The sequence below is a fragment of the Ischnura elegans genome, chromosome 3, assembly GCF_921293095.1.
Source record: "Ischnura elegans chromosome 3, ioIscEleg1.1, whole genome shotgun sequence".
In the NCBI taxonomy this organism is placed as follows: domain Eukaryota; kingdom Metazoa; phylum Arthropoda; class Insecta; order Odonata; family Coenagrionidae; genus Ischnura; species Ischnura elegans.
The window spans coordinates 70,246,897-70,262,694 of NC_060248.1; positions in this window are offsets into that span (position 1 = coordinate 70,246,897).

A 15,798-nucleotide genomic window follows, 5' to 3' on the forward strand; every position below is an offset into this window, starting at 1 on the left:
GGCCGTCACGGAAAATTGCGGAGTGGGATGGAAAGTGCGGAGCTCAGTACAGGACACGGAGGATCCATAAAGGAGGGAGGCAGAGATGTTTGCCGACGGGGTCTGAGGGAGGGAGCGCGAGACGGGGGTTGGTCTGAAGAGGAGGCGGCGGACGGAGAGGTAGGTGTTCGGCGGCGAAGCAAATTCAGAATCCTCCCGTCAATCCTTTTCCGCTCCATCTCATCCGCCCCCTTCAGATATCACTCCGACTCGCAGCACGTATCCTCTGGCAAAATGAAACGGTTCAACTTTCTCCTCCCCCGGTCCTGTTGATTACAACCATGCCGCAGGGCCACGCCATCCTTCGGCTGCCAACGATACACGAGGTATCTCTTGTCGATATTGACTGCGATTCGGGCCTTGTTATGTTGTTCAGAGGGATCGAAGTTTTTTCGTTTCGAAAATTATAAATCTAAATGTCTCAAAAACCTTGTGATCGAAACTTCACGAAATTTATCTCGAGTCCGATATGAAAAGCCAATTTATTATGGGATTTTTTTGCCTTCTTTGGAGCCAATCGTCAAAATCAATATTAAGCTTAACAACCTAAAAATAACATAGAAAATTTAACTTTTACTTCACAGGAAAGTTAACAAGCGTAAAAAGCCTTCAAATTTCAACTTTACTTATGTCGAGGGCAAAACTTTTAGACTGTAAAGTGATATATTAAATTTATAAGTAGGAATGGATATTGACAGGGCAATAGCAAAAATTTATGAGCCAAATTGATTAACAGCCGTCAAGAAAAATTATAAATAAAAAATTTACGAATATAAAGATAGCAATTAAATCAAATTTAAAAATAATACTTTATTGAATATTGTATCATTTGTTTTTTATTTTGTACTTTACTTTAATTTCCTATAATTTTGAGTTGTTAATTAGGAAATTATGAATGCTTTTAGATAAAGTGTGAAATAAAATGTTACCATCACATTGACGATTTACTCTACCCACAATCAATTGGTATTATTTGCTTTCACCCATTATTACCTGGAAAAAGGCTTCAACCGATTTTCCCACTTTGAGTCACTCACTTATAAATTAAGAGCAAAAGTGATAAAAATAAGAATTGCCGACCACTCCCCCAACTTACCGAAGAGAGACAGAATGCACATGCTCCCCAGATGGTAGATATATGACACTAATAGCTCTTGGATATCTGTTGGGATTAGTGGGTGAAATCTAATTTGTGCGCACTTTTCTGGGAAAAGAGTTAGGAACAATGAGTTTTTTAGATACAAAAATCGAATTATGATCATCCATATAAACATGTTTTATTTATAATTTTTCTTGACGGATATTAAGCAATATCCATATTACTTGTATTTTACTCTTGATAGACTTGGGAGCCGTAAATAAGAATACTTGGCAATGTAGCCCTTTACTTACCAATATGACACACGCGATTGCTTAACGAATTTTACGCATTAGCTCGTTTTCGCGTAAACCCCTTTCTTTCGCAATCAAAAATTATCTGGTGAAAGGATATTGAAATATTTGTCCCCCTCAACTTATTCCTCCCCTTACCATCTTACCCCTTCCTGGGTCTTCACGCTGTCCCGTTTTCACGATTCAGAGAGCCCGAAACATGCCGGGAGTCGAGAATCGTGGATCAATGGCCTCTCGTACTCTCTTCTCTTCCTCGCGACCAATGCTAAACAAGGGCGTCGAGCCTCGTAGGAGGAGAGGCGAAAAACGGGGGGTTAGGTATACGATGAGAGTGGGCAAGTGGTATGGGAGAGAAAAAGGCTGGAGGTTTGGGTGTGAGGTTAAAGGATAGGTTTAAGGGCGGTAGGAAAAGTGGGGATCTCTGTTGAACGAAGATAACCCCCACACTGCAGCTCACGTCCCATTCTCTCCCTCCCTCTCTCTCTTCCATCTCTTCTTCTTCGGTGACGTAGCGTAGGTTTCTGCCACCGTAGGGGGATGACAAATAATATACAGCACTTCGACAATACTCATCCATATCTAATTATATGTAGGTATGAAAAATTTCGAGGATTTTTCTGCGATGTCATAGATACTTACGAGCAAGAAATATTATAATCATAAAAACATTTTGGCACTATTTTAAAAACATAATGGTTTCCTAGAAAAAAACCACAATTAATTTCTAAGGTGGTCCAATTAGACGAAAATAATTATTGATATTTTGAATAAAATAGACTTAACTATTTCCACTAATCCAAACTAAGATTACCATTTTTTTAAGATCTTTAGATGCTTCTTAGCACCATATTTTATCATAAATTATCCTGCAAATTCATTGTACTACTTAGGTATAGATATTTATTTCAAATACCCTCGTATAGGCTACATTTTGTACGGCTAAGATAGATATGTCAGATGAGTAATGTATTGGCATGTGATTTGGAGAGAAATTAAAACTTATTGATTTTATTTCGATACGAAATAAAGTTAAATATATGCGATTTTTTGTGCCATTTTTGCCATGTTAGATCTTTACAAGGGTTCTTTAATTCAATTTGCGATTTTTCCACCCCATGCATAGCGCCATTTGGAGCGGACGGCTTAATTTACTCCTTAACGTCACGCTGTACTCCTCCCATTGTCCTCTTTTTCTCATGGGATCGTGGAGAGCGAAGAGGAGAAGCGAGGAAGCGGCAATATTCGAGGCTGTCGTTCTCAAGGATCTGACGGGAGAAATGCAGCCGTAGGGGGGAAGGGTTTTTGGTCGATCTGGAATACCAGATTAGTGCCCGGGCCAATATCTCTCATTCCGTCGACTCCGGCCCATATACCACCACTTCTGCCGCCTCCGCGCCCGGCTCCGCGGCGGCGGTGGCTGCGCTTCCTCTGCGATCTCCTTCTCCTCCACCTCCCTTCCATCCTCGTGTAGAGTGCCTACCAACGCCCTTCTGCATTACGAGCGCCCCTCCTCTTGATATTCCTCAATGGGAGCAGACCCCGCGATCCTCCCTAATTCGAGAATTTCCGGAAATATTTGGGCAGTTCTTCTCCTGTTGGTTTTAACAACCTTCGGATCTCAATGATGCATTTGGTCCGATAATAAGTTGTTGTGGTGTTGTGTGGGTGTGCCTTCTTATTCCTAATGAGCATTTTATGCTATTCCGCGGCAGATTTTCAAAAGATAACTGCAGCTAACTATAGTCATTAAATAAGTAGATAAGTGTCACTGTTGCGGGACATCATGTGTATTTAATTTTTACCTCTCAGTTTTAACTTTAACCCCCCTTATATCTGCTAATCAGTTGAATGTTTTTTCTGTAATCATTAAAAAATAATATAACCATCGGCTAAGTAAATAAGAAAATTACGTGTAGATGCTGTCATCAGTGAAACAAAGCAGTCAAAGTACACTAAGTATTAGGTAATTATTAGATAGCTCAATGGAAAGATTTTTCTTGAAAAATTCACTATCAGTATGAGGACGTGACAGGTAAACACGTATATTTCTCTATTAATTTGTGTTAATCTTTGTCGATCAATTTATGTTGACAAAAATTGCCTCTTAAAGGAATATTAGGTATTTATTTATCTTTACTTCTTAATGAAAACGGTCCGTGATTGAGCTATTTCTCAGCATCGCGGCTTTGCGAGGCGCAACCATAAGAAAAGAAGAAATACTTTTGTCTGAACCGAGGACTTAAATCGAATTTTCACACATTGAGCAAAAAAAACTGTGGCAAGTTTTCATTTTTTCTGGAATACCATGGTTACAGCTAGCAAAGAAATACGTTTTTCCATGGAGTACTAATTTTTATAAAGTTATTCTTGCGAGTGAAATTAAGTTTTCAAAATAGGTTTTCCAACAGTCCAAGTATTTTCTTTTCCTTTTGATTTTGCAATGTTTTCAGTAAAAAATAACAATCAATTAGTTCTTCGTTAACTTGCGAGGCACGACCTCTGCGCCTTTCGTTGTAGCTAGTTACTTGTTTTCCTCAGTGAATCTCTCACTCATGACGCGTTCTTGGGCCCTCTTCTCACTCTCGCTTCCCGCTCCAGATCGGCGTGGTTAATTTGCACGTCTCTGAGGAAGAAGATTCGGAGCGAGTGAAGGACACGGGCCGATCGATAGGATTCTCGACGCATTGCGCTTCATCTTCTTAATGTGCGAAAAATGGAGGATCCTTATCTCGCATTATGCTTTGTAATCTATGTCCATGATATACATGTTAGTTGATGGCTCATAATTTTGCAATGGAAACTTCTCCTCGTAAAGTCTTATTCTTTGGAGTTAGACAAAGATCATGATTTAATTCCGTGATGTATTTTTTTCCTAAGCTGTGACTGAATTCTAATGAGAAATAAAGCTAATTGTGACTCAAACCTGGAAATTTCAATCAATGAAGCGTATTGTAGGCGGTAAACTAACAATTTGGGAGGGTGTCACGTATCGATTTGTGCATGACTGTTGGTGCTTGTCCTCAGTGGTTCTTAAAAATTTAGGTTAAAGTAGCATATCTCTAATATCGAAGATAAAACTTAAAATTTTCTTCCATTGATAATCTTCGGCGTATCTGTTGCTAAGATTCCCTGATTCAGAAATGATAGAATCGTGTATTATTCATTCATAGAGTATCGTACTTATATTAAATATTTAATGCGTGTGGCATAGTAATTATGTGGGAAAATATGAAGGAAAAAATTGGATAAGTTCAACATTCAATTATTTGAACCAAGGCGGAATGGGCATAAGGAAAATACCTATAATAATATGAAGAATGTGATTAAGAGAAGGAAGAAATGGAGAGCTGCTGTAAATTTATCCCAGAAATGTTTTTCTAAGATCTAATGCTTTCGCGGATTATAGCGGTTTATAAAATTTTTACGCTGGTTTTTGTTATGAATGATGTGATAAGACCCGTTTCTGATTAATTACTCTACTTCAATACGCTTTTATTAATATTTTGTTCCATTGCTACTAATAAATGTATGGAAATTGATAAATAAATGTAGTGATTATTCAAAAGCTACTACAAACTCTAATATTCTACCACGCAGCAGACACCTAGAAATACTTCTAAGTGGAATAATTACTTTTAAATTTATTTGCAGTTTTAGGCGATATATTTAGCTCATCGCTCCATCGTTCACTGGTCAGCCCGCGGTATTAATTTCCTCTCTGCTGCTATATCTCTCCATTCCGCAGCTATACCTTCCCCTCCTAAAGTTTTCCGTCCACCTCACCCCCTTTATGTCGCCCGCACCGCTCCCGAGCCGATTCGAGGAATTGTCCTGGGTACGATATCGCCACATATACGATCGGATGTGAAATAATGATGATCATAAAACATGGAGTGAAAAAAATAAGAGGGAAGTGTGGAAGTGTGTGGGACCGAAGGGGCAGGCCTCCTCCGACTGTGTTTTGTCTTTTATATCCCCTTTTGTATTATTGATGCGGTCAGGTGCGAGGCGTCATAAGGCGTGATTGACTAGGTAAAGGGTAGGGTAGGGCTGAAGGCGATAAACTCCGCCCGGAATAACTATGGATGAATAAGTGTCTCCGGATACCACCGCCGGCCCCCGTACCTACTAAAAGGGTGGAAAATTTATAAAACATCTATTGCCGGCCAGGGAATGCTTCGAGGGATACCCGCTAGCTGTTTTTCATGTTCCCAAATCAGGTTTCCTTTTTATCTTTTCATATTCATCCCTGTAGTGCTGATCGTTGTAAATAGTTTCTCTTCAATTTTGCGTTTTGTTGCAATGCATATAGTTAACGGCTTCCCATGCATTCTGAGGAGTATGCTAGGATGAAAAATTCAGGCCTTCCTTTCTGAGGCGCTCGAATTTGAGTCTTTATTTAATTCTAAATATCATGAAAATCAGAGTTTCGACTTGTTTGATCTTTCATCCAATATACACCATAGAGGTTGAGAAACTGTATTGAATTTTGTAAATTTGGCGTTTTCTGTCAACCTTTTTTTTCGCCTCGGGACGATCCAAAATATTTTTGGCTACTTTCATTTATTAAAATTAGTGTGCGAGTGTTGGTTATCATATCATTACATCTGTGATCGTGACTGTTTGAAATTTTTGTCGTAGTCATATTTAAATGTGGTTAATTTGGCGGATTTCAATTAAACTGCTTTATACTTGTATTCTGTGTTTTTAAAAATTTGCTATCCAAATACATTAGTCTGGTGAAGGAATGTGTTGAAATCGCTGAAAACATTTGTATAATATAATATTTGTTTAAAAAATTCGATATATCAAGCATGAAATGAAGTATGAAATGTTATTATATTCATTCATGTTTCATAACAACTAGGCTAAATGATTTTTTTCTCGTATAATCCATCCTTTTGGCTAATAATATTTCGTAAAAAAATAATTTTCACCGATCTATTCCCGCTCTTAGCTTTCGTGACGATTCATTGGCTCTCGAGGCGTGGTCATTGGTTTTCAAGGGAGGTTAGGTGGATCGTGATTGGAGAGATAGAACTGCAATAGAGATGATTCCAAGCTAGTTTACCTAGGGCTACAATGCGGAGGAGAATATGAAGCGGGAGTGAGGTGGGAGTGACTGAAGAAGACACGGACGGACAGTGTGAATAATGTAGGTCGAGCATGGTCCATCCGGAAGCTGTTTCGCGAGTGAACGACGCTGCCTCTATTCGAGGGAGAAGCATTATCTCTCGCACAAGGATAAGGTCGTAACCCCTGTACTGCACGTTTCCTTACTGCAATCCACTAGCGTTTCGGTCAAATAGAAATCGCCATTATTCTTCACTCAAGACATGACATTGCCCCGAATCATTTATTAGATCTTACGTATATTTAATTTTTTTTTTACTTGCCTTTGTTTTCCACATAAGCTGTCACATTATATACCCTGTTGAAGGTATCAATATTTCATAACCTTGAAGATGCTAAAATATTATTTCCATGATAAAAGTATCGAAATTAATTGATGGACAGTTATCCCTTATTTACACTTCTAAACTATTGGAATTAAGCTGTAATATTAAAAATTAGTTGAATGAAAACGGATGTTTCCTATTTTTTCTTTGAAGTATATGAACGATATTTTTCTTGATGGTGGCGTTTTGATACCAAATCGTGCGTATTGGTGTTATTTCTACCATACTACATCTCGCTGGTAACCTTCAAACATGACTTATAAATGGTGATTCATATTTTTGAATTCATGATTGAAATTAATTAACAATTTTTATTGGAATAATTGGGGTTTTGGGTTAAGTAGAGATAGGTTTTCGACGCAAAGACTGATTGACTCATCAATCATTTGCTGAAATGGGTGAAAGGGTTTTATAGTGATTCAAGACAGTGCCCCAACTGATCGGACTATCCTCTGTTCAGATGCATCCTCTCACTTGTTGTTTTGTATCCACATAATCTCAGTTTTTAATATGGTACGAAAGGGTACTACCAAATCCAATGCACAAGTACTTATTTTTATCGCTATGAAAAATATTTTATTATATATATCGCTATTATTTGAAATAGTCCTACAAACAAAGAATGCAAATTTTCCTTAAATCTGATATTCTTATCGTAGGCGTTGTTATGGTTAATATTGAATCAGTATGATTGATATATTTTTCTCGCAGTATTTCGGTATTTTTAATACGTTATATCTATTATTAACTTCTGATTTAGAGTGATTGATGTGAAAAAACTGTATCTGTTTGCTATGTTTCACTGCATGAAGTACTCTTAAATGGATTTGTTCTCAGTAGTTAATCAGTGATGATGTAGCCAATGTTAAGGAGTTACTGTGATGCATTCTTCGGCTACATGTGCTTCGTCACTCCGGAAAAGTGACAGGTCGAGATCTTATAGTGGAAAATATCTGAGGGAGAACTCCTTTTTTCATCTTGAACTTCACTGCCTCCTTTTCGCTCAAACTCCATTCTAGAAGTTTGGAAGAAATCGTTCAGGAAAATAATGAAAGATGCCAAAGATATCATCTGGAGCGAATTCTCCGGGCGCATATAATTCAGGACGAAAAATAAGGAATGGGAGGGAAGAACGGAAACAGCCCCTGCTCGGCTGTTATTGGCAATAAAACTTTCTCGTAGTCTTATAATTCATTACGTTATCTGGCGGCAACGTAACTTTTTGAACGCTTCGAACAGTTACCGGAGAGAGGTGGTCTTCAGAGGGTGAAAAAAAACAAGAGGCTCTTTTCTCGGGGAAGAAAAAAGAGAGAAAGAATGGAAGTGCCATAAAACCTCGAAACTACGATTGATCGGATAAAAATGCGGCCATTCCGCGTTTGTTACGGAATAATTCAGACTCACTTGGATACACCTCCAGCCATAAATCCTGTGCAATGCAATTAAATTATGCCCGGAACGATTATAATTTAAATTTACAGATACCTATTTTTCGAGGAAAATATTGGGTTTTGCCAATAAATCAGGCTGAAGGCTAGGAATGAAAATTTATAATTCTGCTTAAAATAATGGGTTATAAATTATGCCCTGATCAAAATGATTTATTAAGGGCAAGGTACTGTTGTATAACTTAGCCATTGTTATGTGTTCCTACTTTTGTATCGCTCCGAAACTATTTTATTTGAAGATTTTAATTCGGTATAATTATGTTACATGATGACAAGAAAATTACTTTTTTACTCCAAGAAAGTTTTGATTATTTTTAAAATTACTTCTTTCCATAAAAATGTAAATACTAATGATTCAATTAAGCTTGGAAATATATTTGAATACAATCATACATATAATACATAATGCCTATATATACATGTATGTAAACTTTTACGTACCCAGGAAGCCAAAGTTAATTGATCATTTTAAAGGAAATCACTTATAGTAGGTGATTGGAATGGAGAGTTGCTTTCCAGCTGTATTTCCCCACGGGCAAAAAAATTGATTTCATTGTTTTAAGTTTCTGGTTTAAATCATAAAAAAGTTGAAGAATATTTTGAATCGATGGATGTCAACCCCTAAAAATACGCATTGACTTCAGTTTCGAGTGCTACGAAGAGAAGTTTCTTCTTTTTTGTTTGGTAACAATCTTTGGGACACTCGGCGTGCTTCACCATTATAGTCATTGATCCCGACCGTAAAAAAGGGAAAAACTCAATGGGGGGGCCAATATATTATGAACAAAAGTTCTTCTCGGCATGCATCACTTCCATCTCATTTGAATATCCATTTCATCTGGGAAAAAGAATGCCCCGTGCTGTCTTGAGGGCGTAATCCTCACGTTCCCGGGGAAAAACGTTGGCGGGCGACACAACAGCGCAAAGAGTACATTTATTACTCTTGCTGCGACTTCTCCGCGAATCGGTTTAGTTTGATTTCTGGGCAATATCTTAGAGTGTGGGGGCGTGGTCCTACCATAATTCCTCACATCACCCACAGTTTCTATACAACAAAAGCCGGCATAGAGAGAGAGAGAGAGAGAGAGAGCGAGAAAAGGGGGTTGTAAAAGAAGAAAGAAGAAATTTTTGAAGGTGAAGCGGTCGGAGAAGGATGAGCGGATTGGAATATATGGATGCATAAATATCAGATGGAGAGGTCGGTAGGGTGGGGAAGGAGCGTGCACCAGTAACGGGGGATTGGGAAGAGTAATGGAGCGAGTGAATGGTGTTGGAGGAGAGGGGGTGGTATATTTTTGAAGAGAGATGTTTTGTTTGGGGTATGAGCGGTGGTAGACATGGTTAGTGAAGAAGGAAGCGTCGAAAGAGTGGAGGAGGATATGAGTACAGTTACAAATATTCCTTTGACGATAATTAAACGCTATTTTAACTGTATCTCATTGTTTTCACACGGTACGTTTGTGCGAGGTGCGAAGTCATACTACTGATTAGATAATCATGAATGAATATTCGTTAGAATAATGAGATTTATTAACGTTCGTCACTCAGGGATGAAGACTGATTCGTTTAATTTGATTCAAGGCTTAATAAAATCTCAAAAATAACTTATGTAGCATGTGCCCACATCATTCGTAGAGTGCAAATGTGGTTTTAATGCGAGCGGTTCTTCTAACTGTCACTTGGTAAAAAATGCAGCGTGCATAAAGAATCCGCATTATTTATTTGAGTTCTTTAATGCGATTAATGCCATAATATATTACTGCCGTCTTCTAATTGTCGCTAACTAACACCATAGTACAAGCTAATTGCCTGTGCTCCTGGATCTTCTGATGAGTATTTTTATGGATAATACGAATTTATTCCTTCTTAGTGATTATACTTTCGAATGAGTGTGATTACGATAGTCGGATGGATGGAGGGAAGATATAATGGGCATGAGAAGAGTACCTGCATGTATTAGTAATGGAAAGATCATTACCACATGTAAATAAAAAGCTGAAGTAGACTCTAGATTTCTTCGATCAAATTTAACCATTAACAAAATAACCATTATCATACCTATTGTATCATAAGTTGTTTCCTTAGCTCATCATCATTGGTCAACTATCCTAGGATTGGTTTGACGCAGCTCTCCACTCTATTCTCCTATGAGCTAATCTTTTCAAACCTACGTATTTCTTCTCTTTCACATCTCTCTTTACTTGTTCCATATATTTTGTTCGAGGTCTTCCTTTTCCATTCTTGCCTTCCACTTGCCCTTCGACGATTGTCTTCATCAGGCCATCATGTCTCAAGATGTGGCCTATAAGGTTGTTCCGTCTTCTTATTAAGGTTTTCATGAGGCTTCTCTTCTCTCCTACTCTTCTTAGGACTTCCTCGTTACTAACTCGGTCGATCCATTTGATCTTCATCATTCTTCTGTAGCACCACATTTAGAAGGCTTCTACCCTTGCTTTCTCCGCTGCGGTCATTGCCATGCCTCACTTCCGTATAGCAGCATACTCCAGATGTAGGTTCTTATAAATTGTTTCTTTACTTATATATTTCTCTCTCCTTAGTTTGAAATTTTCCTTAGCTAAACGATGAAATATGTCATTTATGGAATAAGTAGCTTATGGAATAAGAAGGATTTGTAGCTATGCAGCTATTATTACACCAACAAAATGAATACTAATTGAATATTTAAAAACGTTTGCTATCTTTTAAGTTATAAACGGGTTTGAAACCAATGATTTGAGAGGACTTCATAGAAGCATATTTTTACTTTTACTGAAATGCCCGATGAATTTCATTCGGGTCAGCTACTCATTAAGAAGAATTAAGAAAAGTCATGGCGGAGACCGAGTTCGTTCTCCCGCCATTTTCAAGATCGGGATCTATGCTCTAATTATGCTGAACACCTCGTCTCTATTGAAATTTTTTCCTGAAAAACGTATTTCAATTGCCACCGTGATTTGACGATCCCAGTAACCTTAAGAGTGGCAGAGCATTTTTGATTCTTCCTATGGTATAGGGTGATCAAAATTGATGGCATGATCTACGACTCCTGATTTTGTTGGTTGGCAAAGTCGGAGGTGACGCTTGTTTCCTTTGATTCGGGTCTCGATCATTCTTCCCGTTTCGCCAATATACTCTTCGCAATACTCACATGGTTTACTGCAGTCGCAAGGAAATTTCAGTACGGCAGGGTCTTTGGCTCTAACCAAGACATGCCTGAGTTTTTTGTGTCGTAATGAACTGTCCGTATGTTGTGATTTTTTTTCAGGATACGTGAAATCTTTCTTGCTACCGTAGAAACGTATGGCAGGAACTCGTTTGCCAACGGTTTCAGGTTTTCTTCATGCGTTTCCTTAGCCCTTTTTCCCCGAAGGCCCTCTTTAGGGCCATGGAAATCTCTCGCGGATCGGATGCATTTTCCCGGAAAGTCTTCTTCAGGTGTCTCAGTTCTTCGGGAAGGCTTTGTTGGTCGGAGATAACTTTAGCTCAGTGTATAAGGGACGAAAGAACCGCTGTGCTGAGTGGTGGTGACTTCTACTATTTAAATATACGTCGGTATGTGTCGACATTCTAATGCTTTGTGGCTCAAATTCCCATCTTTTCTTTGGACTAGTACGTCGAGGAATGGCAATCTTCCTTCTTTCTCCGTTTCCATGGTGATCTGGATATTTGGGTGTCGGATGTTCATTTGGTCCAAGAAAGGCTTCATGGTGTCAACTCCAGGTGGCCAAGCAACAAAATTATCATCCACGTACCGATAAATATGTTTTGGCCGGTGGAGAGTCAATTTGAGCCCGAGAAGAATTTACTGTCGCCATTTGGCGGGAAAAATTGAAGTTCTATCTAATATCAAGTTTGTCCCATCGCTTTTGCTAATTTTTGGTGATCTCTACCGGAAAATTCCCGAGTCAGTCAAATTCTTGCGATTTATTCCGAGAAAGATATCCTTGAAGCCATGCTGGGGATGAATCATCTCACCCTAATAACCTGATACGTTTCGCTTTCAAACACCACGGGAACCCTTCGATCACACGCTCTCTTGCGGAACGACTGTGAATTTACGACCTTCCTATGCAAAATAAGGCAACGGTCGCCGCTTAAGGACGCAAATTCAGCCCCCTTTTTTCTAACGGTACTCCTTCGATCCAAGTGCCATCCGTAGACATCCATGGGGAAGTTGAAGCGTAAATGCGGAAAGGGTGAATCTGGAGGAAGAGGGAAATAAGCCATGGGAGTTTATGAGGAATGAGTGATGCTTCCGTCAATGTCTATAGCAGTGGGTGTTGTTCAAGACGAGAATGGTGGGGGAGGGATGCTATTGGGGTGTGGAGACGGGTTCTGGAAGCGTTGAGGAGGAGGCCGGAAAGGACTTGGAAGACATTGGTAAGGGTGTGAAGAAATATTTTGTGGATGGGGTCCAGGTTTAAGAATGGGTTCGGAAAAAAAAAGTTTGCATGGGGAGGAAGTGGAAAGGGGAGAGATTGGCAGAAAAATATCGGAAGGGTGCGTGTTGAAATGGGCGGGAAGGGAATAAAAACCGCGGGAGTATTTTTTCAGGGGTGCCATCAAAAGTGAAAAGCGGATGCTAGTTCGGCGAGGCGTGATCTTAAAAAGGAGCCGAGAATGCTGGTCGGGGAAGGATTCGGCCGATCTTCTCCACACCCCTGTCTCCCCTTCCCCAGGGAGGATATCTCGGGGACGCTTGCAGAATGGGATGGGAACGATCGAGGTTGAAGGCTTTAGCTTTTGATTCCGTGTGGGTCGGTCTGGTAAAACTATAGATCTCCACGACTCAATTTTCATGGGTGGGTCCACGAGATTACAGTGTTATGGCTACACTGGACATGCAGTAGGGATTGATAATGTGCTACATTTTGCCCTGTGACTCTTTTAAGAAATAAAAAAGTGTGGTTAAGTCTTTTCGGACCTACCACCCGTTCATGGTTGCAATTACTGAATACTAAATGTAAGTTGTTCAAAACAAGGCAAGATTTCATAGGTGAAAATGGATTAGGGTCCTGTCTTGGTATTGACTATCAGGAAAGTTAATGTTGGAAGCCTTATTTCTCGTATCGATAATTTTCACCGGAAAGAACTTGAAGTCAATATGGCGCAAAGGTTCTGTGAAATTGAGTAAAAAGGCATGCAACGTCAAAAATGATCGAATGAACATTTACTGGAAATTAAATAATTGAAAAAGTTTTTCATAGAAATACTTTTAAAGATATTAAAATAGCTAAATGAAAATATTGCCATATTTTTTTAATTTTTATACAATTTTAAAGTACCACCAACCATCGGGAAAGGATGGAAACTGTTTAAAATTCAACTGTGTATAACTGCAGTATCAGCATGATATTGGCACATGACTAATTTTTTTATATGAAGGACTATCGATGGTTTGCGGCGGGTTCGATTGTGTTCGTTTCGGGTACATTGGTTGCCATTCCATCTATTGGGGAGATCTCGGTGGTGGAACGGAAGGGGGTACTTTTATTGGGAAAATGGCTGGGAGGGGATGCATCTTTCCGTGAAGTGGCGGAAGGAATGCAGAAAGGGAAATCGTAGACAGTCATTTTTCACCTCATCCTTCTCACCAACGACGAAGTCCCTCTTCCCCTATGTACTATACGTATATATGTACTCTCCTACCTCTTTTGCATCCCCCATATTTTTTATCCTCTTCGACTCTAAACGCATGGGCTAGGGTGGGACGGGAGTGCCTCGGTGGCATGACTGCCGACTGTGACCAACACGACTGAACAGAGAAGTTAGGGTGGGATGCTCTTGACGTCTTCTTTGTCTGACACTCATGCTAATCGGGACGCCTCTCGATTCCGCTCTGATCCTCCATCCTTTTATTCTCCTCCGATTCTTTCAATGAATGTCGTTTATTCCTTTATCCGGTAGGTAATCTTTCCCTCCCCTGAGTTTCTTTTCTCCCCTTTTCTTCTGGGCGGGGAAATCAATCGCGATGAGTGTGCCCCAGCAGGAAATCGGAGCACACTATCTGCTAATTATCTCCGAGTTGATTTCTCTCTCCTTCTGTGGAATTGGTGTCGATTGGCAGTCGCCCCCACAGAAATAACCCTCCGTGCTAATTTAACGAGTTTTATTCTTAAGTACTCTCGAATAAGAGCATTGGTGATTCTCTTGCGAACAATTAGCCAGTTTCTTTTTCATTAAATCATTTATTCAATGAAGTACACGGATGGGATGTATTAGGTGCGAACGCTTCAACATGCGTGATTGCCAGGAACGGAAGAAAAGAGCGGCTTTCAAGGTTAGGTATTTCCATGCCCGTAGAAACTATGTATATATTGGATCCTTGGTACTGAGTGAATTTCCTTAATTTATGCATTTATATTGAACGATAAGATATTGATATCCATATTTTTGATGAAAACGTAAAATTTTAATTGCATTAACTCCACAATCACTCTATGAATTTGAATTAGATGCTTTATAGTCCGGATAAAATAAGGCATGCAAGATATATCACCAATTGCTATTGAAGCTTTTTATTAGCTTGATAGGCTGTCTAAATAGCTAATTCGTTGACAAATCTGTGCCTCAACGAATCAATCAAGGTATGTGATGTTCGATTATTTTAGGTATACACTTGTCGAAATCCATTGTGTAAAGAGAAATAAACAAAACAAGGTATTTTTCACTTCAAAGACTTTTACAGGATTTACCGGTTCCAGCTGTAAGACGCTTAGGAGGCACCCGATAGGTAAGGTATCGTATTGAAATTCTAGTTATTTCAGTATTAGTTCTATGATTTGTAATTTTATCTTCTAGCGCTTTCGACTTAATAATATCGCATCAACGGATAAGTATTGTGAAGTATTCGTAAACTCGAGAAATATTTTCTTGGAATGCTCCGTGCGCACCATTCAACGTCTTTTTATTGATGTTATACAATACAGAAATAAATCAAATTTCTTGCCTCTTCAATCTAAGGCAGGCGATGCTTTTAAAGAGAGTAGGTAATTCGTCCCAGTCCCTTCCCTTCTTTGCCGAGAAAGACAAGGGAAGCCGATGTGCAATCACGTTCACGTAAACGAGAGTGACTTGTCCATCCACGCCGCTATTGATGATACCGATGTGCTCTATACCACCTCGTGCTGTCTCATCAGCTCCAGACGAAAATAAAACAAACGAATAAACAAAACAACTCGGTGACAAAAAAACGAACCCCTAAAAGTGTGGAGGGAAAGGTGTAGTATATAATAAAAATGCCTTCGTAGGAGAGAGGTATTGTGCGAAAGTGCTCAATGGGAGCGATGTGCCTCTATAAATCCGCTCCCTCTTTTCATTCGCCTCTTCGACTAAAACAATAGGAAGCGAGAGCTTTTTGCGTCATCTTCGATTCTCCTGGCCCTTTTTAATACCTACGCCTCCTCCCAAACCATTCGGCACGGAACGTTCGTTCGCCTCGCGTCCATTATTCACTTTTT